This window comes from Carlito syrichta, unplaced genomic scaffold, assembly GCF_000164805.1.
Source record: "Carlito syrichta isolate Samal-C Ts95f unplaced genomic scaffold, Tarsius_syrichta-2.0.1 Scaffold308699, whole genome shotgun sequence".
NCBI lineage: Eukaryota > Metazoa > Chordata > Mammalia > Primates > Tarsiidae > Carlito > Carlito syrichta.
The window spans coordinates 281,503-306,109 of NW_007252795.1; the positions used below are offsets into that span (position 1 = coordinate 281,503).

The following is a 24,607-nucleotide window of genomic DNA, read 5'->3' on the forward strand; positions in this document are numbered from 1 at the left end:
CCCCCCCCCCCGCCCCCACGGCTGGACATAGTATCCAATGGGTGGTTGCGCACCCCCTATTTCCCCTCTCATCCTCCCTCCTTTAGCAGGGCCCAGCATCTGTTGTTCCCGTCTTTGTTCCTATATGTTCCCAGTGTTCAGTTTTTTGGTTCTGTGATAGTTCACTTAGAATGATGATCTCCAGTTTCATCTATGTTTGCTGCAAAGGACATGCATTTTTCTTCTTTATGGCTGCATAGTATTCCATTGTGTACATGTACCATGTTTTCTTTATCCAGTCCACTTTTGGTGGGCATCTGGGTTGGTTCCATGTTTTTGCTATTGTGAATAGTGTTCTAGTAAACAAATGCATACAGTATCTTTTTGTTCCTCTGGGTATATCCCCATTAGTAGGATTGCTGGGTTGAATGGTAACTTGAAGTATAGTTCTTTGAGAAATTACCACGTTGCTTTCCACAAGGTTGAACCTGCTTTTATGGTTCAACATTCCCACCAAAAGTATAGAAGCATTTCTTCTTCTCCACAGCCTCGCCAACACCTATTGTTTTTTTGACTTTTTAATGGTAGCCATGTTGACCAGTGTGAGGTGGTATCTCATTGTAGTTTTGATCTGTATTGCTCTGATGATTAGTGAAGCCGAGCATTTTTTTAAATATGTTTGTTGGCTGCTTGTATGTCTTTAAAGGTATTCTATAAAAAACATGTTGAACCTAGGTTTTGTAAAATACTCACTAGTTATTTGATTTTTTTTTTTTTTTTTGAGTGGAGTCTCACTCTGTCGCCCAGACTGGAGTGCAGTGGCCGCTCCCGGCCACCGCAGCCTTGACCTGCTGGGGCTCTGGCGATCCTTCCGCCTCAGCCTTCCAAGTAGCTGGAACTACAGGCACGCGCTACCATGCCCAGCTAATTTTTTGATTTATTGTAGAGATGAGGTCTCGCCAAGTTGCCCGGGTGGGTCTCGAACCAATGGGCTCAGGCAATCCACTCACCTCAGCCTCCCAAAGGCGGGGGATTACAGGCTGAGCCACCAAGCCCGGCTTATTTGATAATTATTAACACTATTATTTTAATTAATAGATAATATGGTACAGGGATGAATGTTATTCTGTGTATGACACGTTCTTCCTATGATGGTATACTGTTACTTTACTTCTTCTTTCTGTACCTATCACCTTACAATTTTGAATTTTACTCCTTAGCATTCTTCTTAAAATGTTTTGATAATTCCTTCTGTTTTCAGGACAAGAGTCAGAAAAATAAAAGGTATTTGTTAACAAATTGCTGTACTTTAAAAATAAATTACCCTGCTCTTAATGTTTCTCATGAAATGCCTGAGAAATATAACAACCTCAAGTAGTTGATAGTACCATAATTAATCTTTCAGCTTAAACTATATTATGTAGATTTGTAGACTTTTTTCCTATTGTGATTGCGCCTTTATTGTAGTTTTAAAGTATAACCAAACTAGATTATTATCATTATTGTACTTATAAAGGTAATTTTCCTTCTCTTCCCACTGCTCTACTGAAATAGTTCCTTTGTACATCATGAGTTATATTCTTTATAAAAAATCCAGTGACCTTCTAACAACGAATCTTGACATTTTGAATCATAATTAGTCTATGAAATATGAACAATCCCAGTTATTTTGCTATGTGTATATCCTAAAACACTGTCCTCTTACTTCAAGGAAATTTTAGATCTAAGTGGTTTGCTTGCTGCCTGAGCCCCTTATTAGGGGAGTCTGATTAAGAGTAGAGCTCCTGAATATACATAACCCCCCTAAATAATTTGCTGAACCTTTTTTCTTTTTTCTGTTTTTTGAGTCGAAATCTCATTCTGCCACCCATCTGGAGTGCAGTGTCATGGTCATAGCTTACCACAGCCTTGGCCTCTCGGGCTCACCGCAGCCTCGGCCTTTTAGGCTCAGGCAATCCTTTTGCCTCAGCCTCCTGAGTATCTTGGACTCTAGGCATGCACCACCGCACTCGAAAAATATTTTGATTTTTTTGTAGAGACAGGATGTTGCTCTGTTGCTCAGACTGGTCTTGAACTCCTGGTCTCCAATGATCTTCCCACCTCAGCCTTCCCAATTGCTAGAATTACAGACGTGAGCCTCTGCACTGGACAATTTGCTAACTCCTAAGCTAAAAGAACCAGTGTGTCTGTCCTACATTGGTTGCTTTGGCTCTCCAATCTAAGAGATTTTGAGACTGTGTCTGTATTAGGGATTGGATGCATTTCATTCATTTTAAAAATAATTATTTACTGACATTTATTACCAGTTAGGCATCAGGAAAACAGAGATGCTCAAAACATATGCCTTACTCCCAAAGACTAGGGAATGATTAACAAATACCTACTTGATCAGGTGATTACTGTAAAGCTTAGACCCCAAAGATCAGAGGGTAAAAGTATTGGTTCTAGTTACGTTATTTAAGTGCAGGACTAGTACAGAAAGTGTATTTTTGTTTTTTAAGTAAATTCTAACAATTTTCAATAAAGCCTGATATTATACAGTGATTTTGAATTTTAGAATTTGGAAGACCAAAGAAGGCTTTCATAGATTCCCTTTGTGTCAGTTAATAAAATCAAAACATTTTTCAGTCAAATATTGTTACTTAGAATCCACTGCAATTTAAATACTGTATCCTTGAAAACAAATATGTCTTCTAGTAAAAAAAGTACGTTTAAAAGTTTCTAATAGGACAAAATTATTCCTTTGCAAATTTATATGAACAGTTTCAGAAATTTGTCTTTGATGATTAGCAATTGCTATTTTCTACAGCAAAGAAATTCAAGTAGAATATTTTGCAAATAAACATTAAATGCACCAAGGAAACCTCTATTTGTCTAAAATACTACCATTTTGAATCTTTCTATAAATTGCTTCCATGCTATCTTGTTGTTCTATTCTGACTGGCAGTTGTATAACTCATTTCTAATGAGCTAAGGTTATTACATTTTCCACAACCAAAAGTCTCTCCATGTCTTCTCCATTTTTTTCAAGTCCCTAACCCCTCCAATGTCTCTTGCAATCATTTTTAAAACTTAAAAATTTTTAAAATATTACAAATATGCACAGTATAAAATAACACAATGAAAATCTGTGTACCAGGCAACCCACTGGAGTTCCCTCCCACTCTGGAAACTTTTCTGTCCTCTCAATAAATCCTGCTTTCTTAAAAAAAGAAAGAATAAGAAAATTTTTAAAAATTGTGCACTTTCCACTTTGCTTTAATAAATCTTGTTAACACATATGCTTCAATTCATTTTTTTTAAATTTATGCTTGAAACCTCATATATAGACTACCCAGTACCATTCTCTTTCCTCCCTTTGTCTGTAGAAACAACCACTGCCTTCAGATTTATGTTGCTCACTCCTATGAAAGTGTAATTTTTTGTACCATACACATATATATAATATGCAGTATTATTTGACATGTCTTAAACTCTTACATAGCGTTTTACTGTATGCATTATTTTCCTCTTGCTTTTTTCACTAGTCTTTTTAAATTTTTCCATGTTTATTCTTGTACTATAAGTCATTCATTTCAATTGTTGAACAATATTTTATTCTGTGAATATAATAGAGTTAATTTATCATACTAATAATGGATATGTAGGGTGTTTATACTTTTTTTACTATTATAGTGAAAAGAAATATTCTTGGATTTGATGTCTTCTGCATGTCTGTAGGAGTTACTGAAAAGTATGTATCTCATATTGGATTTGCACCTTGAATTGATTAACTCTTGATATATTTCTCTTTTTGATGGTTGTACTAATTAACATTCCATAAAAAATGCATGCAAGTTTATGTTTGGCAGGATCCTGAGTAAATTTGATATTATCAGACTTAACATATTTAGCTAACTGGTTATTAAATGATAACTGATTGTTATTTTATTTCTCTGATGTCTGATTGAACTTCTTTTATATGTCTACAAGTAATTTAAGTTTCTTCTTTTGTGAATTGCCTGCTCATATTTTTTACCTATGAAAAAATTGATTATTTATCCATCTTTTATTCTCTATAGTCTAGACAGTGATTATGTATTTGAGATGCCTTTGCTCAGTTGGTGCCTTGTCTTTTCACCTAGATTAAAGTATCTGTGTTTTATAGAAATTCTAAAATTGTCCATTTAGTCAAAGTTATTAGTTTACCTTATGATTATGCTTTTAAAAAAGACCTTTCCCTATTAGTCCCAAAACTCAGTGACTTAATAGAACAATGATTTTATTCCTTTTTCTGTGTTAGGAATTCAGACAGGGCTTACCAGGGTTGCTTTTCATATCTGTGTTCTACAGTCCTCAGATTAGGGCAACTTGAAGTCCAGGGTTGGCTTGACAGCTGTGTCTTGTAGTTAATGATGGTTGTTGACTGGACTTCTGCTTGGCTACTAGTCAGCAGTTCTACACATTGAGTGGGAACTCGAGGACAATATTGAATAGAAGTGACAAGACACATTCAGTTTTTCTTGACCCCAATGGAATGCTTAAATCCAGTTATCATTTATGAGTATTTATATGTTATTGTGTTAAACAACTCTCTACTATACCCCTGAGTTAAATAAGAATTTTTAGTCATGACTTAGAGTTGGAGTTTGTTACTTATTTTTTTCCATTTTTGAGAGGATAATATAATTTTCTCCTTTTGATTCATTAATGCTGCCATTAACATGAATAGCCTTTCAGACATAGACCTGTCCTTACATTCTCTGAATAAAATCTACTTGATCATGACAAGTTAATAGTATTTTAATAAATTGTGCTGGATTTGATTTACCAATATATTGAGGATTTTACAATTGAAATTGGTTAAGTTTTGCTTTCAAAATTATACAGACTTTTTTCATAATAAATAAATAATCAAAAGAAGGCAGGAAAAAAGAAAAAAGGAATAAAAAATATGGGACTATATGTAGTGGAAAACAACTAGCAAGATGGTAGATTTAAATCCAACCATATCAATAATTATATTAAATATAAATGAGTTAAATACCCAGATTAAGAAGAGATTGTCAAATTGGATAAAAATGTAAGACTCAGCTGTATACTGTCATAGAGAAACCTGTTTTACTATATAGAAACATAGGTAGATTAAAAGTAAAAAGGTATAAAAGATAAACCCTCTAAATACTAACCAAAAGAAACCCAGAGTGATATATTAACTTCTTTTTAAAATTTTATTTTAAAGATGTAGGGTACAGTTCAGGGTTATGTATACAGATGTTCATTATGCTAAGTATCCTTGTGGTTATATTAATTTCAAAGTAGATATCAGAGCAGCAAGTATTATCAGGGAAGACAAACATAATGATAAAGGAGTGTTTTTAGCAACAATTATCAATAAATAACAATACTAAAAACATGCATTTAAAAAGTAACAACATAAAATAACTACATCAGAAAATTTGAGATCTTGCCTAATTTTGATAATTTCCTAGAAAAATATAAATTAGCAAAATTGTTTCAGGACTTAAAAACCCGAGTAACTGAATAATTAAGAAATAAACTACCAATAATTAAAACAAAATAAAATATTTTATTCCTAAAATAAAAAGTGAAATAAAACTCCAAAAAACTGAATTACCATATATGAGCAGAATAAATTTACCTAAACATTTAATAATAGATGATCCTATTTTATATAAAATTTCTCATTTTAAAGCTTTTGTTGCATTATGTTTTAGTTTCTGTTATTACTGAGGAATAGCCTGTCATTAGGTTAACTTTATTTCTTATGTGGTAATTTGTCTCTATATCGGTTATGATATTCCGTTTATCCTTAGTGTTCCACAGTTTCTTCTTGATGTGTTTAGGTATGGATAATATAGTTATCCTACTTGGAACACAAAATGTACTTCCAATCTGAGAAACTCTTTTCTTTCTTCAATTCTAGCAAACACTCAGTGTTAAACTCTTCAAATACTTCTTTACCATTTCCTCTGTTTCTTTTTTATGGCTTTTCTATTAGGTATATATTAAAGACTCTCAATATTTCCTACACATCTGCCACTGGTTTGCTTGTTTAAAAACAGTTTTACTGAGATAATAAACATTAACCCTCTTAAATACAATTCAGTGGTTTTGAATATATTCACAAAGTTATATAACCATTACTATTATGTAATTGTAGAACTTCTTTATCACTATAAGAAGAAATAGAAATCAGTAGTCACTCCCATCCCCTAATAACCATGAATCTTCTTTCAGGGATTTGCTTATTCTGGGAATTTTATCTCAGTGGAATTATACAATATGTGATCTTTTGTGACTGGCTTCTTCCATGTAACATGCTGCTTTCTAGGTTCATCCGTGTTGTAGCATGTATCACAACTTCTATTCATTTTATTACCAAACAATATTTCATTGTATGGATGTACTATATTTTGTTTGTCATTTGATGAACATTTGAATAATTATGAATCTTCATGCATAAAGCTTACATTTATTTATTTATGCTTTTGTGTGGACATGTTTTCAGTATTCTTGTGTATATAACTAGGAATGGAATTGCTGGGAGACTTGATAACTCTGTTCAACTTATTAAGGAACTGCCACTGTTTTCTGAAGTGGCAGCAATATTTTGCAATCCCACCAAGCAAGGTATGAGGGTTCGGGTTTCACCACATCTTTACCACCACTTGTTAGTTTCTGTCTTTTTTATTTTAGTCATTTTGGTGGGTGTGAAGTGATGTCTCATTGTGGTTTTGATTTGCATTTCCCTGATGGCTATTGATGATGAGCATCTTTTCATGTCCTTATTGGCCATTTGTGTATTTTCTTTTTATAACTGTCTATTCAAACCCTTTGCCCATTTTTAAATTGTTATTTACTTTTAATTACTGAATTACTAGAGTCTTTTAATATATTTTAAATATAACTGTCCTTCCAGATATGTGATTGCAAATATTTTGTAGATCGTTTCACTTCCTTAATAATGTCCTTTGAAGGACAAAAGTCCAGATTATTTGTTTTTCTTTGATTGCTTGTGCTTTTGATGTCATATCTAAGAAGTCCTTGCCTAATCCAAGAACAAGAAGGTTTCACCTATGTTTTATTTTATTTTATTTTGGATTGATCCTCCCACCTCAGCCTCCCAAGTAGCTGACACTACAGGTGCTTGACACCACACCTGGCTAATTTTTTTATTGTTTTGTAGAGGTCAGGTCTCGCTGTGTTGCCTGGGCTGGTCTTGAGCTCCTGGGCTCAAGTGATCCTCCTGCCTTGGCCTCCCAAAGTGCTGTGATTACAGTTATGAGCCACTGTGCCTGGACTACACCTACATATCCTTCCAAGAGTCTTTCATTTTTAGCTGTTATGTTTGGGTTGTTGATCCATTTTGAGTTCCTTTCTTTGTGTATTCTGTGAGGTAGGAGTCCAATATCATTCTTTTGCATGAAGATAACCAGTGTTCCAGCACCTTTTGTTGAAAAGACATACTTACCCTACTAAATTATTTGATACCTTTATCAAATACTAATTGACTTTACATGTAAGGGTTTGTTTCTTGACTCTCAGTTCTGTTCTGTTGGTCTGAAAGTCTAGCATTAAACCAGTGCTACATTGCGCTGATTACTGTAGCTTTGTAGTAAGTTGAAATCAGGAAGTGTGAACTCTCCAACTTTGCTCTTCCTTTTCAATATTGTTTTGACAATTCTAGGTCTCATATTAGCAGATTTCTTGCAATAAGTTCTCCTTTCATGTCTTATATTTGTACAGTCTTACTAACCTTTCACAACTGTTTATCTGAAATTATTTTCTTAGCGATTACTCATAATTCTTTGGCCAAATTCAGTTACACTTTCCTCCCATTTTTTAGTTCTTTTCCAATTTTCTAGAAAATGTTCTCCTCTTTCATTTTCCTGCCTTATTTTTGATATTTTTTCCCTCAATACTGTTTCTTTTTCTAGTTAGTGAGCATTCCTCATGACCCAAGCACTCTGAAAAAGAAAGTCTTTTACTTAATTTATTTTTGAGTCAGGATTTTGCTCTTTTGCCCAGGCTGGAGTGCAGTGGCATGATCATAGTTCACTATAACCTCACACTTCTGGGCTCAAATGATCCTCCCACCCTAGCCACCCAAGTAGCTAGGACTACAGATTTGTGCCACTGTGCCCAACTAATTAATTAAAATAAACTAACAAAAGAACCCCACCAAAAAAAACTTTTTTTTTTTAAGACATGGTCTTTATATGTTTCCTAGACTGATCTCAAACTTCTGGTCTCAAGCAGTCCTTCTATCTCAGCCTCCCACAGAGCTGGAACTCTAAGTATTAGCTATAGTGCTTGACCTGGAAAAGAATATTCTAATTAAACAAATTCCTCATTCTTGAGTTACTTATGATAAATAATATTAACAGACAAGCAAGTACATCTGTGCAAAACTTCCTGTCTTTAGTGAAGGAGAATCAGATTTTTTGGTTTTGATTTTGATAATACATGTTGGCTTAAGTTTTGTTAAACTTGAAAGTAATATTTTTTAAAAGTGTGCTTATGTTAAAATAATTATGAAAGATTAAAGCAGGCACCATCTATATAGAAAAATTGAGTATAAAGGAATAGCAAGTAAGGAAAACAGCTCTAAAAGGTGATAAAATGAATATGTATTGTAATATATAATAATATAAATAAGTGGTTCATATCTTTTATTTTTCTTTGCTTTCCGCTCCTTTATTCATTTATTCAAAATAAATGTATTGAATAGTGTATGTGGGTGTGTGTGTGTTTCACAAAATAACAAGTTCTTTACTTGATCTTCAACAATTTAATTCAGTTCTGAGAGTAACTATTCAAAGTTAGCGCAGACCTCACAGATTAGGGTCTCAGTCCCGCAAGACTGCTTCCACTGCAGATGCCTACCACCAATAGGATCCTCAAACTACCCATCCCTCTGACTGACTGACTACTAACTATAGGTTCCTACAACCCCTTTTAGGTTCAATTATTTGCTAGAGCTCAGGGAAGTACTGTACTTACTATTACTATCTGGGTACTTACTATCTATATACTGCAGCAGGTGCAAATGAACAGCCAGATGGAGAGGTATAAGGCAGGACCCTAAAGGGCCAGATCATAGGAACCTCTGTCCTCATGGAGTCAGGGTGTATCATCCTCCCGGCACATGGATCTGTTTACCAACTTGGAAACACTACAAATCTCATAATTTGTAGATTTTTATGGAGGTTTTATTCCATAGGTTGACTTTATGAAATCATTGGTGCTGTGATTTGAACCAATAGTCATGTTGAAACTTAATTGCCGTTGTAACATTAAGAGAGCGAATCTTAAAGAGGTTATTGGGCCTTAAGTTCTCCACTCTCTCATGAATGGATTAATACAACTATCTTGGGTGTGGGGTTCCTGATAAAAGGGTAAATTCCACAAATATCCTCTGGTACTCCCTTGGTCTCACCATGTTGTGTTAGAGCATGAAGGCCCTCACAAGATACCACTGCCGTGAGCTTGGACTTCCCGTCTTCCAGAACTGAGTCAAATAAGCTTATTGTTTATAAATTACCTAGTCTGTGACAGTCTGTTATAGTCGCAGAAAATGAACTATTGGTGATTGGACATGATCTCTAGTTCCTCTCTTCTGTCCGGAGGTCAGGAAGAGGAATTGAAAGTTCTTACCCTCTAATCATGTGGTTGGTTTTTCTGGCGACCATAGCTATCATGATGCTGTCTAACCCTTCCCATCCCATGAGTCATTCATTAGCACACAAAAGACAGTAAATTCCAGGGGTTTTTAGGAGTTCTGTACCAAGAACCAGGGACAAAGGTCACATATTTATTATTATACCACAGCATCTATATTATTATATAAGAGGGCACATATCTTTCTTTCTACCCATCCTAGGTTCATGACTAAGCTTCCTGCACATGCTGTTTCTGGATTCCTGTAGCATAAAATATTCAATATGCCACAGTGCTATGTTTTGGATGGCATTTCCTGAACCCCATCAATACCAGACATAATCTTTGCTCTTACGAAATTTGGAATTTAGTGAGAGGAAACAAATTGATAAAGTGAAAATCTTAACAACAGGTGGTAAATTATTCAGTGATAGAGAGATATGCACAGCATCTTTTGGAATGTTAAGATCCTGAGCATAGGTGCTCTGACCCTGTGGAGTCAGAGTGTACCTCATGTACCTAGCCTTCTTGGTGTATAGCGAGGTGAAACTGGAGTTGGTGTGTCGAAGGTAAAAAAAGGATTTCTAGAGGAGGTTGATTTTTGCCTAACACATGGAAAGAAGACAGAGACAGAGAAAGGGTAAGAAATGTACTGGGGCTACAAATGGCAGGAAAAGGTTAATCAAGGTGAGGCTACTTCCCAGAAGAGGTGAGACTCTCTTCCCGGGGGTAATATATGGGGAGATATTCAAACTGAGTATTACTCTACTTTTTATGTTTCCCTTTTCTATATTATGAAATCCCTTTAAAAATATTGTAATGAAACTCCATTTTCTAAAGTGAAATTGATTTCTAAGTAAGAACTTTCTAAATTTTAAGCCAAAGATAAGAATCTTTATTCTCCATACACTGGTGCAGCACTTCAGAAGATGAGTGAAAGTAATATATACAACTCAGTTTGATAGATATGTATTGAAAACCTACTTTGTATCATACACTGTGCACAGGATTATTATTCTATCATGGAACATTTTTGTGTTTTAATGTATTGACTTAACTTCCTTGGATTAGATAGACAACAAAAAAAGTACCTCCCAGGTTAATTGTTGAAAATGGGCAAATTTTTATTTGAATATATTTTGGAAATATGACAATAAAGTACTTAGAAAAGTAAAATCATTTTGGAATTTTGAATCTAAGCACTCTAAGTGCTTAAGTTTGATTAAGTATCTTTTGTTATATATTATTTTTTAATATCCTAAATCTACCAACTTTTAAAAAAAAGCAAGCATTTGCCTCTTTTAATGTTTTTTTCTCCTTAATATTATAAAATTGCTGCTTAGTTGGATAATTATAGAAGTTCAGCATTATATTTTTTGCTGTATTGTTATTGAAATTTCTTTGCCTGTTTTTCTTAGGCATGTGATAGGAAAAGGAAGAAAGTCTGCACATGTTGTAATAAGTTGATATTCTCAGAATTTCTCCAAAACAATCACTGTTTCATCTTGAAAAGCTCATCTCAGAGTTTTTTTTTTTTTTTAAACTGAAGGCAACCATTCTCTTTGAAGAATTTCAACTTTTACATGTGTTTAATTCACTAGCAGTTTGAGTACAACAACAATCTATTTTTCATCTAAATTATCTTTTTTGGTTGTTTTGAGAGCAAGACTGAGTGGTATAAAAATGCTATTGTTGTATATCATTTATAATACAAATATATGTTGAAATTATAAGTCAAGACATCATTTGTTATGGGACAGATGACCTTTATTAATTGTTCCTTAGGAAATGCTGCCCGTGCATCAATAGGTAGAACACAGATCATTTCAGGTAATGTTAGGGGGAGGTTGGAAACCCTAATATGAGGGAATACATTGTAAATAATATAATAAAACTCATTCACAATGACAGTAGTGAATTAAAAATTATACTTAACAAAATTTGGATATTCGTGTGATTAAACTTGACAGCTTTTCATGATCTTGTCTTCTTTCCCAGTATTATCATTGTTAGTTGGTATGCTGTTTCTTTTGGGGGTGATAAAATGTTCTGGAATTAGATAGTGATGATGGTTGTACAATATTGTGAATGTACTGAATTGTACACTTTACAGTGGTTAAAATGGTGAATTTTATCTCAAAAAAATTATTGTGAATTTTTTTTTTTTTTTGAGTTGGAGTCTCACTCTATCACCCAGACTGGAGTGTAGTGGCCGCTCCCGGCCACCACAGCCTCGACCTACTGGGCTCCGGCGATCCTTCCGCCTCAGTCTTCCAAGTAGCTGGAACTACAGGTGCGCGCTACCACGCCCGGCTAAGTTTTTGATTTATTGTAGAGATGAGGTCTCGCTAAGTTGCCCAGGCGAGTCTTGAACCCGCGGGCTCAGCCAGTTCACTCACCTCAGCCTCCCAAAACGCGGGATTACAGGCTGAGCCATCGAACCCACCTATGGTTTTTAAATTGTTATGTTTTAGAGAGGAACACCTCAAACATATAGAATACTGTCCTGGATATTTCAAAACGTATCTTTGAATTAAAATAATGTGCAACATACTTGACTTATATTATTTCAGCTGCTGAAATTCTCAGGCACTATGCTATTAGCCATTTCTGAAGGATGTTAAATAGTCCTATAAAACATGTTTATTTTTATTTATTACTAGAACTTTTTGACAATTTAGTGGAATGACTTTTCTCAGGTCTCAGTAACAAAAAGAATTGTGCTTCCTTCAAGAAAAGGATTTATTTTTACTTTATAAATACTCTGAGTGACATAAACAAAAGGTACACATGCTGGTCATTTCTTCCTTGCATTGATTACCAGAAAACTCAGAACTATGTTTTTATAAAGACCCCTAGTAACAAAGTTTACAGGGTCTTGTGGAATGCATTTTTGATACCAACCTTATTCTTGATTTTATCTTATTTCTCAGTTTCTTCAGTTCTCATTTTGTTTTGTAGATCATATACCTTAGTATACTACTGCATATCTTATTTTAGAACAGAAAATACACACGGTGAAAAAAGATCTTATAGTTAGAGGGAAAAAAGTAAAAGAATGCAATTGTATCTTTGAGGATATCTATTTTAATTTACACTAACCTGTAATTAGTCAGTCTTTATAACTTTCAAATTCTCAAGCTTTTTAAGGAGGCAAGTGGAATATAGTTATTAATAAGTAGAAAGAAGAGAACTCGAGAGATGATTTATATAAATGATTGATATATGAATGACTTTTTGTTGTAAGGTGATGAATTACAGAATACAGGGATACTGAATATCCAAAAATAGAAATGGGTCAATACAGAGGAGGGAAAAGGGAAAGTACAGTGGAGATGTTTTTTAAATTGCTGGCTTTACTCTTTGTCTAATGTTGATCCTATTTAAATCCCACTGTGTGTAATCAAAAGCTATACATGTGCATTATTTTTATACTATGGAGCTGCATGTTTATAGCTTAGAAGGACATTGCTGTCACACCATAAGACATGTCAACGTTGCTTTGCATAATATTTTTAACATGCAGTCTCTATTATAAAATAATGTTTCTAAAGACTTTTTAATTTAATTATGTATATGGGATATTTTCCCCCATGATTTTCAATATAGCTTCCATATAATCCTTAAATTAGTTACCTGTCTTACATCTATTACCTTTGTATTTTCAACATCAAGGACAGATTTAAGCATTTATTAGATGCTTCATAATAATTTATTTTGCTTTTGCAGTTTTTTCTGATATCATTTTTTCCCCTCTCTAGATCATTTTATCAGCATATAAACGTGTTACACTCTCTCATTTTAATACAAAAAACTTTAAAGACTCCACTCCCCCTGCTATAGTACCATTTCTATTATACCCGTCACAGAAAAACTCCTTCAAAGAGTTGTTCATATATGCTGCTTTCACATCCTCATCTCACTTTCTTGCTTTACTTATCCTATTCATGTTTTTGACCTTCCCGCTTCACTGACAGCATTCTTGTCATGGGTACCAGTGAAATTTATCTTGCTAAATCCAGTGGTCATTTCTCAGCCCTTCACGTTAGGTATTCCTGGCAGCATTTGTCATGGTTTATCATGTGGTCTTTCCTGAAACTCTTCACTTGGGCACTTAACTTTGCCAAAACCAAACGCTTGATTCCTTACTCTCACTAGCATTACCACTGGCAGTCCTATTCCTGCTCCCAGTGTTATCTCAGCATTTGGCAATATCATTCACCCAGTTGATCTGACCAAAATCTTTAATAAATGCTGCTTTTGGCTGGGATTGGTGGCTCAGCCTGTATTCCAAGCACTTTGGTAAGCTGAGGGGAGTTGATTGCCTTAGCCCTCGGGTTCGAGACCAGCCTGGGCAACTTGGTGAAACCTCGTCGTGGTTGCATGCGCCTATAGTTCTGGCTACTTGGAAGGCTAAGGCAGAAGGATTGCTGAAAACCAGCAGGTCACCGCTGGGATGACTGTGAGTGTGCCACTGCACTCCAGCCTGGGTGACAGAGTGAGACTCCAACTTAAGTAAGTAAATAAATAAATGCGCTACCCGAGTTGCTCAGTCCCTAACCTGGTCTCTGTATATTGGTCCTCTTTGCCCTCCCATGTTTCCAAGATTATTTTATATTCAGTGGCTAGAGTTTTTGTTGTTTAATTGGATTACATCGTTCCCTTTGTTAAAACATCCTATATGGCCTTCAGCACACATGGAACAACATCTAGAGGAACTTACTGTCCCTTTCCTGGCCCTCCATGACCTCTGCCTACCTCTTCCACCCACTATCTTCTAACTTAGGGTGCACTAACCCTGGGACTTCTTGTCATTTTTTGAAAACGCCAGGCCTTCCTGCCTCAGGCCCTTGGCACTTGCTATTCTTTACACAGTGTTCCTTCTTTCATTTATTCCTTCATTCTGATGTCAAGGCAGATATCTTTCAGAAATACCTTCCTTGCTATCACTCACTCTCCCTGTTCTGTGGTGTACGTATCACTGTGAGAAGGATATAATTTACTTTTTTTGTTGTTTTGTAAGTGTCCACTACTAGAAAATAAATTCTATGAACACTGAGGCTTTGTCCTATTCACTGCTATATTCCCGGGTCTAGCATAGCACCTGACACATAGAAAGCATTTGATGAATATTTCTTGAATGAGTGAACAAAAGAATTATTTGATTAATGTCTTAATGATTGAATTAGTGAATGAGAAAATTTTAAGATTTACTTGTGATTCATATTCTGGCTTTTATACTTGTTAATTTTTTCTATTGTGGTAAAATATATCTAACATTAAATTTACCATTTTAAAGTGTATATAATGGCATAAGTACATTTTTATTGTTGTAAAGCCATCTTCACCATCCACCTTCAGAACTTTTTTATCTTCTAAAGCTGAACTCTATACCCATTAAACAGCAAAACTCCCCATTCTCCCCTCTCCCAGTCCCCAGCACCTATCATTTTGCTTTCTGTTTCTGTGAATTTGAATATTTTAGGTACCTCATACATGTAGAATCAAACAGTATTTGTTCTTTTATGACTAGCCTATTTCACTTAGCATAACATCTTTAAGGCTCATCCATGTTGTTGCTGTTAAATATTTTTAAGTGGCTTTTTTTTTTTGCCAAGTACATAGCAATTAGTTGTATGTATGCCTTACACCTCTCTCTTTCATCTGTGTACCTCAAAAAGTTTATAAGCATAATTAACTAAACTTCACAATCTCTGTGAAGCCAATAATTATGGTATTTCACACTGAAGTACTGACAGATTGCCTAAGGTATATAATGAATATTTGCCAGAATTCTGCTTAAGGACCAGGGTTATGTAGTCCTTTGTTGAAAGCGTTAGGCCAAATTTTTTTTATGATAAAAGCATTCTAAGAGTTCTAAGAAAAAAACAAATATTAATCATTATTTAATATCACTAAATATTTATAGCAAAGTTCTTTGAATAGAAAAGAGTAAATTTTTTGAAATTTAGTGTTTGTTGTTAGTGACAGCAATTTATTTAATGGATCTAAGTATTTCTTTGACCTGTATTTTGTTAGATTGCACAATTGCCTTGCCAGTCTTCACAGCCATGGTCTGAAATGGATTTTTGAAAGTGGGTTAGAATAATATCATTTCTGCTTTTTAGCTATTGTCCTTGAAAACGTTACAAAATTATTAGCTTATGTTTTTATTCATTGCTGGCATACTCAAGTGATTTTTGTTTTTTTAAAAAAGCATTTTTATGAAAGTAAAATTATCCGTCAGTGTGGCATTTGTGGACAGCACTAAAGTAGACTTGAACTGTAATTTAAAAACCTAAAATTTTTTATAATCAGATAATGTGCTTTATTAATTCCTAAAGGTGTAGCCCAAAGCTATGTGTGTTGCTATAATTTGAATTGAATTCCCTAAAGAATTTGTATTTAGAGAAATAAAAGTTATGTACAACTAAAACAACACATAATTTGTCTCAGATGAAACTTCATTGTATTACTTCACTCAAGTGATTGGTTCACTTTTGTATATGGTGTATATATTAACCTCAACAACATTTCGATATCACTTGGCAGTGTACTACCTCCTCCCCCTACTGGGTGCCCATTTATGGCTCTAATGTGGAAGCCTAAGAACAAATGAGAAGAGGTTTTTGAGACGTGCTCACTGGTGTTGAAAGAAAAGAGTGGTAAAGTGTGGAAAATCAGGCAGCTTTTACCTACTTAAAGTTTTTCTTTTTTAATTTACCAAATCTAATAACCAATTTTTATCACTAGCAAAACAATTAAGTTGGCATCTGAGCTCTGGCTAAACTTCATGTAATAAGGCTTTTGTTAGTTGTCTAAAATTTTTGTGAATCAGCTTATGAGAACTGTACTTTTCTAGAGAAGTTAGTCACAAAGGACAATAAAGATTAGTGTTGCAGATGAAGAATATAGTACATTTAGAGGGAATGTCAGTTTTTTGCAGAAAGAGTTTTGTAATTATTAATTGATACATGTTAATAATTTATGGAAATGTAATAATCATTGGCGATACAAGAAGTGATTTAAAAATACCATCTGTTTATATTTGGTTTTACCTGAAGTCGTGCTACTGACAGTTAGTTGTTTAGTTCAAGAGAGTAGTGATTTGAAGAGAGTGACTGAGAAAAAAAAACAAAAACATTGTTTCTCTCCTCTCACAAAACACTCTGATACCAGATATGTGGATTTTTTTTTTCCTCACACCAAGCATTTCTCCAGTTTGCCACAGATACCAATGTGTCCTATGGCTGATTTCAATTCTGACACTATCCACCTGGTGTTAGCATCACATTCCTCAGATGCCAGTTGCAAAACTGGACCTCTGGTACCTCTGACCAACCATCTATAAGTTGGGGTTTCCCATGACACCCTCCTTGGGTTCAATAAGTTGCTAGAATGGCTCTCATAACTTAGGGAATCTTTTACTTATGTACAGCAGTTCATTATAAAGGATATAGATGAACAGCCAGACGAAGAGGGCTATCCTGATGGTTCCCTGTGGTTCACCAGACTGGAACCAGGATCATAGGTTCACTGGAAGCTCATCAACTCAGTTGTTTTTATAGAGTTTAATCTCTAGCCCCTCCTCTACCCTTCTCAGATATCAGTAGGGCTGCAGTTTCTGGTAACTGGCCTATACTGAGGCTATCTAGGGACTCCAACTTAAGTCACCACATTAGCATAAACTCAGATATATTAAAAGGGATTCGTTATGAATAACAAAAGATACTCCCATCACTCAGAAAATTCCAAGAGTTCTGTGTCAGGAACCAAGGACAAATGCCAAATATATTTCTTATTATACTACAGTAACAAAGAGTTAGAATTCTTTTGTCAATCATCTCTTCAAAGTTTTAAAAAGATAGAATGTGTTCTTTTGTTTTTGCTTTTGGTTTTGTTTAGTATTTAGGGCAGATCTCTTAAGGGAAAAAATACTCTTGAGGAAACTTACTTTGTTTTAGGTTGTGATATGACAAAGCTAGGGATTTTAAAGTGAGAAAGTATCACTCACTTTATTCCTGGACTTTTATTGAGAGGCAATTTTATCATCACTTTCTAACATTATGAATATCTCTGGTCTATTACTTTAAATTAACTTCATTGTTAATCATTTATTTCTGTGTTTAGATTGCATAGGTGAGAAAATGCAGATAGATACTTTATTTCTTTATGTCTTTGAATATTTTCACTGAGCTAGGTAGGGATAAATATTCTTATTTATAAGTATGTGTGTTGTCAAATGAAGGTTAAAATTTGAGTATGCTAATAAAATTTATTACATAAAGACTTTCTCTGTTTTGGAAAAATATGAAGAAAAGTATGTGCTAATTGCTGGAAAAATACTCATTGGATTGAGTATCATGGCTTAAAGTTATTTTCTCAATGGCTTAAAGTTATTACTTGGGTAATATTTGTTGGTGTTTTCTGAGAGTAAATATAGTTGAGGTTTTCTCTGTGTGTATTTACTAAGAGGTGAGTTGTAGAGAAATAGCACGTAACCAATATATTAGTTGAATTATGTTTTCATAAAATGTAACATTACTTTTTATATGTGTAATTTGAATACATTTCCTAGTTTCAAAATGATTTTAAAGAATTACCTTTTGCTTGTAAAAGCCACTTAGGATTTTTATGAGAAGTTTTAATATTTGTCTAGCTTTATCTACTAGTGTCATTTTAATTTCACATATTTTTTTCCTTATGCAATTGCAAGCACCCAGTAAGTCATATGTAAAAATTGCTACCATGAGGAAGGAATGCCTTTACTGGTTTTTTATGCTGTGAGCTTTAGGGCTTTAAGTAAAGTATATATATTTTAACTGTAGACCTAGTCTTAATTACCTTATAATTTTTCCAAAAAATAAAAAGCAAAATGGAACATTTACTTTTGTCTTTTTATTCAGTAATGTATATTGTTTGAACATGACTATTTACAAAAATTTTGATACCTATTTTGAATTATAGAGTTTTATAGAAATGTAGTCATTTCCTTCATAAACCTTCTTATATTGACTCTTACCATCTCAAGACTTTTTTGTATTGATTAAAGCTGAGAGCATATGCTAGGCAAGTAGTTCCTTGAAGGTAGTTCTTTGGATATAGAATTTTCTGCGTAGCTGCCTTCTGATCTGATTTGGTATGTAGGGATGGGGGAAGATTATTTTAGAGAGAATATGTTTCCAGTCTTCTTTTGCCCTTCTTATGCATCACTTAACACTGTTCAACATTTTCTCCTTGGAAATCTTTCCTCAAGTGCCTTTAATTAGTGTATTTTTATTTTTCTGTTTCTCTACTTGAACTTAAAACAAAAAATTCTACAGTGACACTCCTCTTATTTCCCATGGGCCTTATTTATAGGTATCTGCCAAATTCTGCTGAATATTCTGTTCTCTCTTTATATTCCCTTGGTGAATCCACCCATATACCTGTCTTGAACTGTACTTTTCTGTAACTGAATTTCCAATCTTGAACTATTATACATTTCTGTCTGCTGGTGGGAAGCATCTGTTTGAGTGGCCTATAGTAACACTGACCTTATTGTTGAAAAAAAGTTACCCTACCCCACCACTGCAGGTTTCTTTCATTTTGTGAGGAAGGACCTTTGAAGTGATTGTTACTTGTTACTATCCTTGTTCCCGATACTTCATGCAGCATGAAGCCATCTGGTTTCTCCATTTAAGATATATCTTAATTTCCCATTTCCTCTGCATTTCTTCATCTTCACCATCCAGGCGCTCACTATCATACATTTTTAATTCACTACCCCCTCATTCCCTCCCCCCTTTGCCTTGCTTTTTTTCTAAGCTTCCCAAACTCTTCCTGCAGTGACTTGAAAATGCATATCAAGTGGTTATGGCATATTTTCCTTAAATAGATAGTAGTTGTTTTAAGAGTTTTTGTTTATACTTCCGTTTGAATCCTCTGTAGTGCTGAATGCAGTAGGAACTTAATAAATATTTATTCTCTCATTCATTCAGCAACTATTTAGTTAGTAGGCTGCAGGAATTAAACTAGTGCTCCGGTGATCTTTCGTAGTGGAGATTATAGCTAACTGTCTCTGGTGATAAAGGAAGGCCTCTTGGAGGTGGTGGCATTTGTTATGAGAACTGATTGAAGTGAGAGAACCAGTCGTATAAAGATATGGAGAACAGTTGCTCCAGGCAGAAGGAAGACCAAGTATCAAGGCCCTGATGTGGGACAAGTTTAGTAAGTTTGGGGATTATAAAGAAGGCAGTTGTGACTGGAACATGATAGAGAGTAGAGAGATGCAGTTAGGGCACCAGGTGACAGAGGACCTAATAGGCTATGGTAAGTATTGTGGGTTTTATTATAAGTGAAAGTAAAGCTGTTGTACAGTTTTGAGTAAGCAAGTGATATGATCTGATTTGTTTTAAGAATTAAAATAAGGAGGCTGTAATGGTAATATAGGAGAACAATGTCTTGAACTAGTAAGTTAACTAGTAGTAATAAGTGTTTTTGAATTAAGAACTGAGTGAAATTGAATAGTTGGTAGAATGGATAGATTGGAGGTTATGCGGTGAAAGAGGAACCAAGAAAAACTCAGTTCTGTGTGCTTGAAGAAGTCATATGTCCTTCTCCAAGTTCTATTTTTCTGGAGTCTGTAAGGAATAAAGTTTCTCTCCTGTGTCTTTGAAGGAATTGTTATGAAGATCTGATGAAGTAATACATAAAAGCCCATTATAAACCTTAAAACACTGTGACAGTGTGTTACTTTTTAATTTTCAATGTAAAAGAGCTCATCTTAAATTAGGCCTTAATAAATAATTTGCCATAATCTTAAATTTTGCAGGGATAAACTTGAAGCCATTCATATAGAAATAGAAAATAGTTAGAAAATAGTTTAACTTATAACTTCCCTTGGATTTATAGTGTATGCTAGATTCTTTCCAATGATACATTCCATCTTTGTTAGTTTTGTCACTATCTATAAAGATTAGCATGTGGCAGTTTACCCAGTATTAAGTAGATTACATTTTGGCTCTAAGCTGAGCTCCTAATCTGAGAGAAAAAAAGTATTTATAAATATTAACTAACTTACTGAATTAAGTTTCTGATATATTAAACACTGTGATTCTGGTCTTAAATATCTGAAAACAAAACTTGCAATCCAAATGTTCATAGTTTATTTTTTAATATGTTGTGTTAACCCCAGGATGTTACTGATTGTAAACAAAACCATAACCTGCCATGCTATGGTAAATAATGACCTATAAATAAACAGACATTTTATGCTTATGTGTGTCATGGCAAATGTATGTTTCCTGAGACTTTGGATTAATTTAAACATATGGCTTATGACATAAAGAAAGACAAAAATTCTCAACAAACTTTTTGGTTTATGAATGTCTTAAGTATGCTTCAACTGATTGCTAATTTTGTTTTCCTATTGCAGGTTTATCAACAGTGATGTCACAGGATTGACCACTTTGATCACAGTAAGAACAAGATGATATTTATGCTTTTAAGGGTGTTTGTTTAAGAGAATGAGAACTGTTAGAAAATATTTATAATTTAAAGTTATTATTACTTCTTTCACCAGCCAGTTTAATGATTACATTTTCAGTGAATCACATCACATAACTTATAGTTATTTACATACTTCTAAAATATTGCTTTAAAGACTTAAAAAATTTTTAAATGAAAACTACCTTTAATTCATAACTGAGATTATAGACCTAGTTATACTAATGTATTTTCAGTGTGAAACAACTCTGAGTCTCATCTTAAAATAGTTTTAGTTTTTACCAAAAAAACGGCAAAAAAAATTAAGGTTGACTACTCATTAGGAAAAAAACATAAAAATAAAACTACTTGAAACTTAAGGAAAGAGTATGAAAACACAGCCTTGATAGATTTCTTAGGCATTTTGCTTAAATTTTTCATTGATATTTAAATGATTTATAAAGGATCTTCCAAATATAGAGAATTGTTTGAAAAAGGATAGTTCTCTTAAGTAACTGATGCTTTTTCTCTTTGATTTTATTTAAGGTGTTAATGTCTATTGTGTCTAAGGGAACATATAACCTAAAGAGAAACTTTGGACAAGGCTTTATCCACATTATTATAAAATTCTAAATAATAAAAATCTAACTTGCAGTTATGAGATTGATATCATTTTTGAAAATTCTCTGAAATAACAGAAATAAATTAGTGCGCCTGCTTCAACCCTGTTTTTAATGGTTATGCAATATAGAAACAATAATTCTCAGAAGTGTAAGTTCACATGTAGGTGATCTTTGTATTTATGTTAGAACGCTTTTTTAAAAAAATCAGGTTCATTTGTTGCATTTAACATTTTGCAGAGGCTAGAAAGAACTTTTATTGTATTTTTAAAGGCTTTGTTATTATCATTTAGTCTGTTGATGTTTGTGGCATATTTATTCATTTTCCCAAGAGAGCATTTTAGCTTTCTCTAATTTGTAGCTCTTTACTTGTTGTTTTTTCTTAATCAAAACTTTATTGCTTTAACTGAATATTTTACAACAAAGTATTAACATATTTCTGTAGTAACTTTCTGTTTAACATCTAGTGCTTTACAATCAAGGAAGCTAAAATTAGCATTAGATGAAAAAGTTTTTTTTTTTAAATAAAAAATACTGACTCTCATAGTTTATTTTTAGGGTAATATTGACAGAGTTTTTAATTGCAACTGGTCTAAATCCAAGAATTTCAGGAACAGAGGTGATATTCAATACTATCAGATGTTAAATAAGTTCAAGAATTAAAAGTGTTCATTTGAGAGGTTCATAAGCGACTGATACTAGAAACCTTTAACTTTGTTACATCAAGGTTATGAAGCTTTCTCCAACCCCTTGAGTTAAGAAGAGAGGGTAGATTTCAATATTGATTCAGGTTGAGGGTGCTAGTGAGAGAATAATTCAAGTACATATTGACCATGGGGCTAGAATAAAAATGAGGCCAGGAAAGGGCTGACTTATTCAGAAAAAGTGGAGAGGCTGGGCTCGGTGATTCAGCCTGTAATCCCAGCACTTTGGGAGGCCGAGGTGAGTGGATTGTCTGAACCCGCGGGTTTGAGACCAGCCCAGGCAACTTGGCGAGACCTCATCTCTATAGTAAATAAAAAATTAGTCAGGTGTGTTAGTGCACACCTGTAGTTCCGGTTACTTGGAAGGCTGAGGCAGAAGGATTGCCTAAACCCAGCAGGTTAATGGTGGGGTAGCCGTGAGTGTGCCACTGCACTCCATCCTGGGCAACAGAGTGAGATTCCAACTCAAAAAAAAAATTAGTAAAGAGATCAGAGATACATAAAGTGGTATAATGAGGTAACAGAATAAGAGCTAAATGAGTAGAATGTTGTGGTTAGACAGGGAAATTGTATTATAGATTATTTCAGAGCTGAAGCGTAGTGGGTATTCATATATTATATAATATACGCTTTTTTTCCTCAAACATTTTCAGAAGTCAGGAGGATTTTCTTCTTTGTCAGTCCACAGAATTGTCAAAACCTTGTAACTAATCTCTCTTCTTTCTGGTCATTATCAATTCCATTGAAACTTGTACATGAACTTCACTTAAACTGATTAAAGCACTCTCTTCCTTTTATTTGTCTACTTGAAAACATTTGGTGGCTTCCCATTTCCTATTGCATCAAATTTAGACTTTCTAACTTGGTATTCAAGATCTCTCCTCAGTTTGGGTTCAACATATTTTCTATTATTCAAAGACAAGAACTGTTTGACAAAAAAGCCAGACTCTTTATTCTGAGCTAGATTTGAGTGGCTAAGGCCTGAGGCATAGTCTCAAGAGGTCCTGAGAACATGGGCCCAAGGTGTTTGGATTACAGCCTGGTTTTATACATTTTAGGGAGATGAAGTGACTGGCAAAGACATAAATCAGTACGTGTGAGGTTTACATTAGTACAGCCCAGAAAGGCAGGACATCTCAAAGGGGTGGGGCTTACAGGTCATAGGTGGATTCAAAGATTTTTCTGATTGGCAATTGGTTGAAAGAGTTAATCCTATCTAAAGAATTTGACACCAATAAAAAGAAATTCTTGAGTTCAGATAAGGGAGATTGTGGAAACCTGAGTTCTTGTTAAGTACATCAGACTTCAGAGAGAATAGATGGTCTTAAAAAGTGTCAGACTTTTCCCAGGGAAGGAGATTATTTACAGATGCAAATTTCCCCAAGAGATGGCTTTGCAGGGTCATTTGAAAAAATGTCAAGAAACTTATTTTGGGGCAAAATGTTTTTAATTTCCTTTAGGGCCTGCTCTCTATCGTGTGATGCTATTCCAGAGTCAGATTGGAATTTGGTGTCTTATTGCCATAGAGTCTGTTTTATCAATCTTATGATCTCCATTTTAATGTTAATGCTAATCAGTTTGTGCCTAGACTCCACAAGGAAGGGGTTATAATGAGGTGTGTCCACCTCCTTTTCTGTCATAGCTTGATGTTTAGTTTTTCAGGCTTCCATTATCCTAGAGGTGGTTTGTTCAGTTGGTTAGGGGAGTTTTTTTACTTTTAGTTTACAAACTCTACATTCTACCCACTGTGAACTATATACCCTCACCTCGAATATACATTTTGACTTCGTACTTATATTTATATCATTCCCTTTATCTATAATATTCTTTTTTCTTTTCACATTTTATTTTTCATTTTATCTTATTTTTTGAGTTGGAGTCTGACTCTGTCACCAGGCTGGAGTGCCGTGGCACAATCACCACCGCCACAGCTTCAACTTGCTGGGCTCAGGTGATCTCTCCTCCTCAGCCTTCCAAGTAGCTTGGACTATAAGCATGTGACACCATGCCCAGCTAATTTTATTTTTTAGTTTATTGTATAGACAGGATCTCGCCATGTTACCTAGGCTGGTCTTTAACCCTTGAACTCAGGCAATCCTCCGGTCTTGGCTTCCCAAAGTGCTGGGATTACAGGTGTGAGCCTCTACACCTAGCTACATTTTGCACTTTAAAACA

The 24,607-nt window shown here is 34.3% G+C and overlaps 1 protein-coding gene across 2 annotated transcripts in view; it reads left to right on the top strand.

Moving 5' to 3' along the window:
• The window catches only part of BAZ2B (bromodomain adjacent to zinc finger domain 2B), a 406,036-nt gene that overhangs the window by 145,892 nt on the left and 235,537 nt on the right, over window positions 1-24,607 (top strand). For both annotated transcript variants that reach the window (XM_021716325.1, XM_021716326.1), the window contains one exon: window positions 21,059-21,101. The gene's annotated coding sequence lies outside the window, so the exon portion shown is untranslated. The remainder of the gene's footprint in view (window positions 1-21,058; window positions 21,102-24,607) is intronic.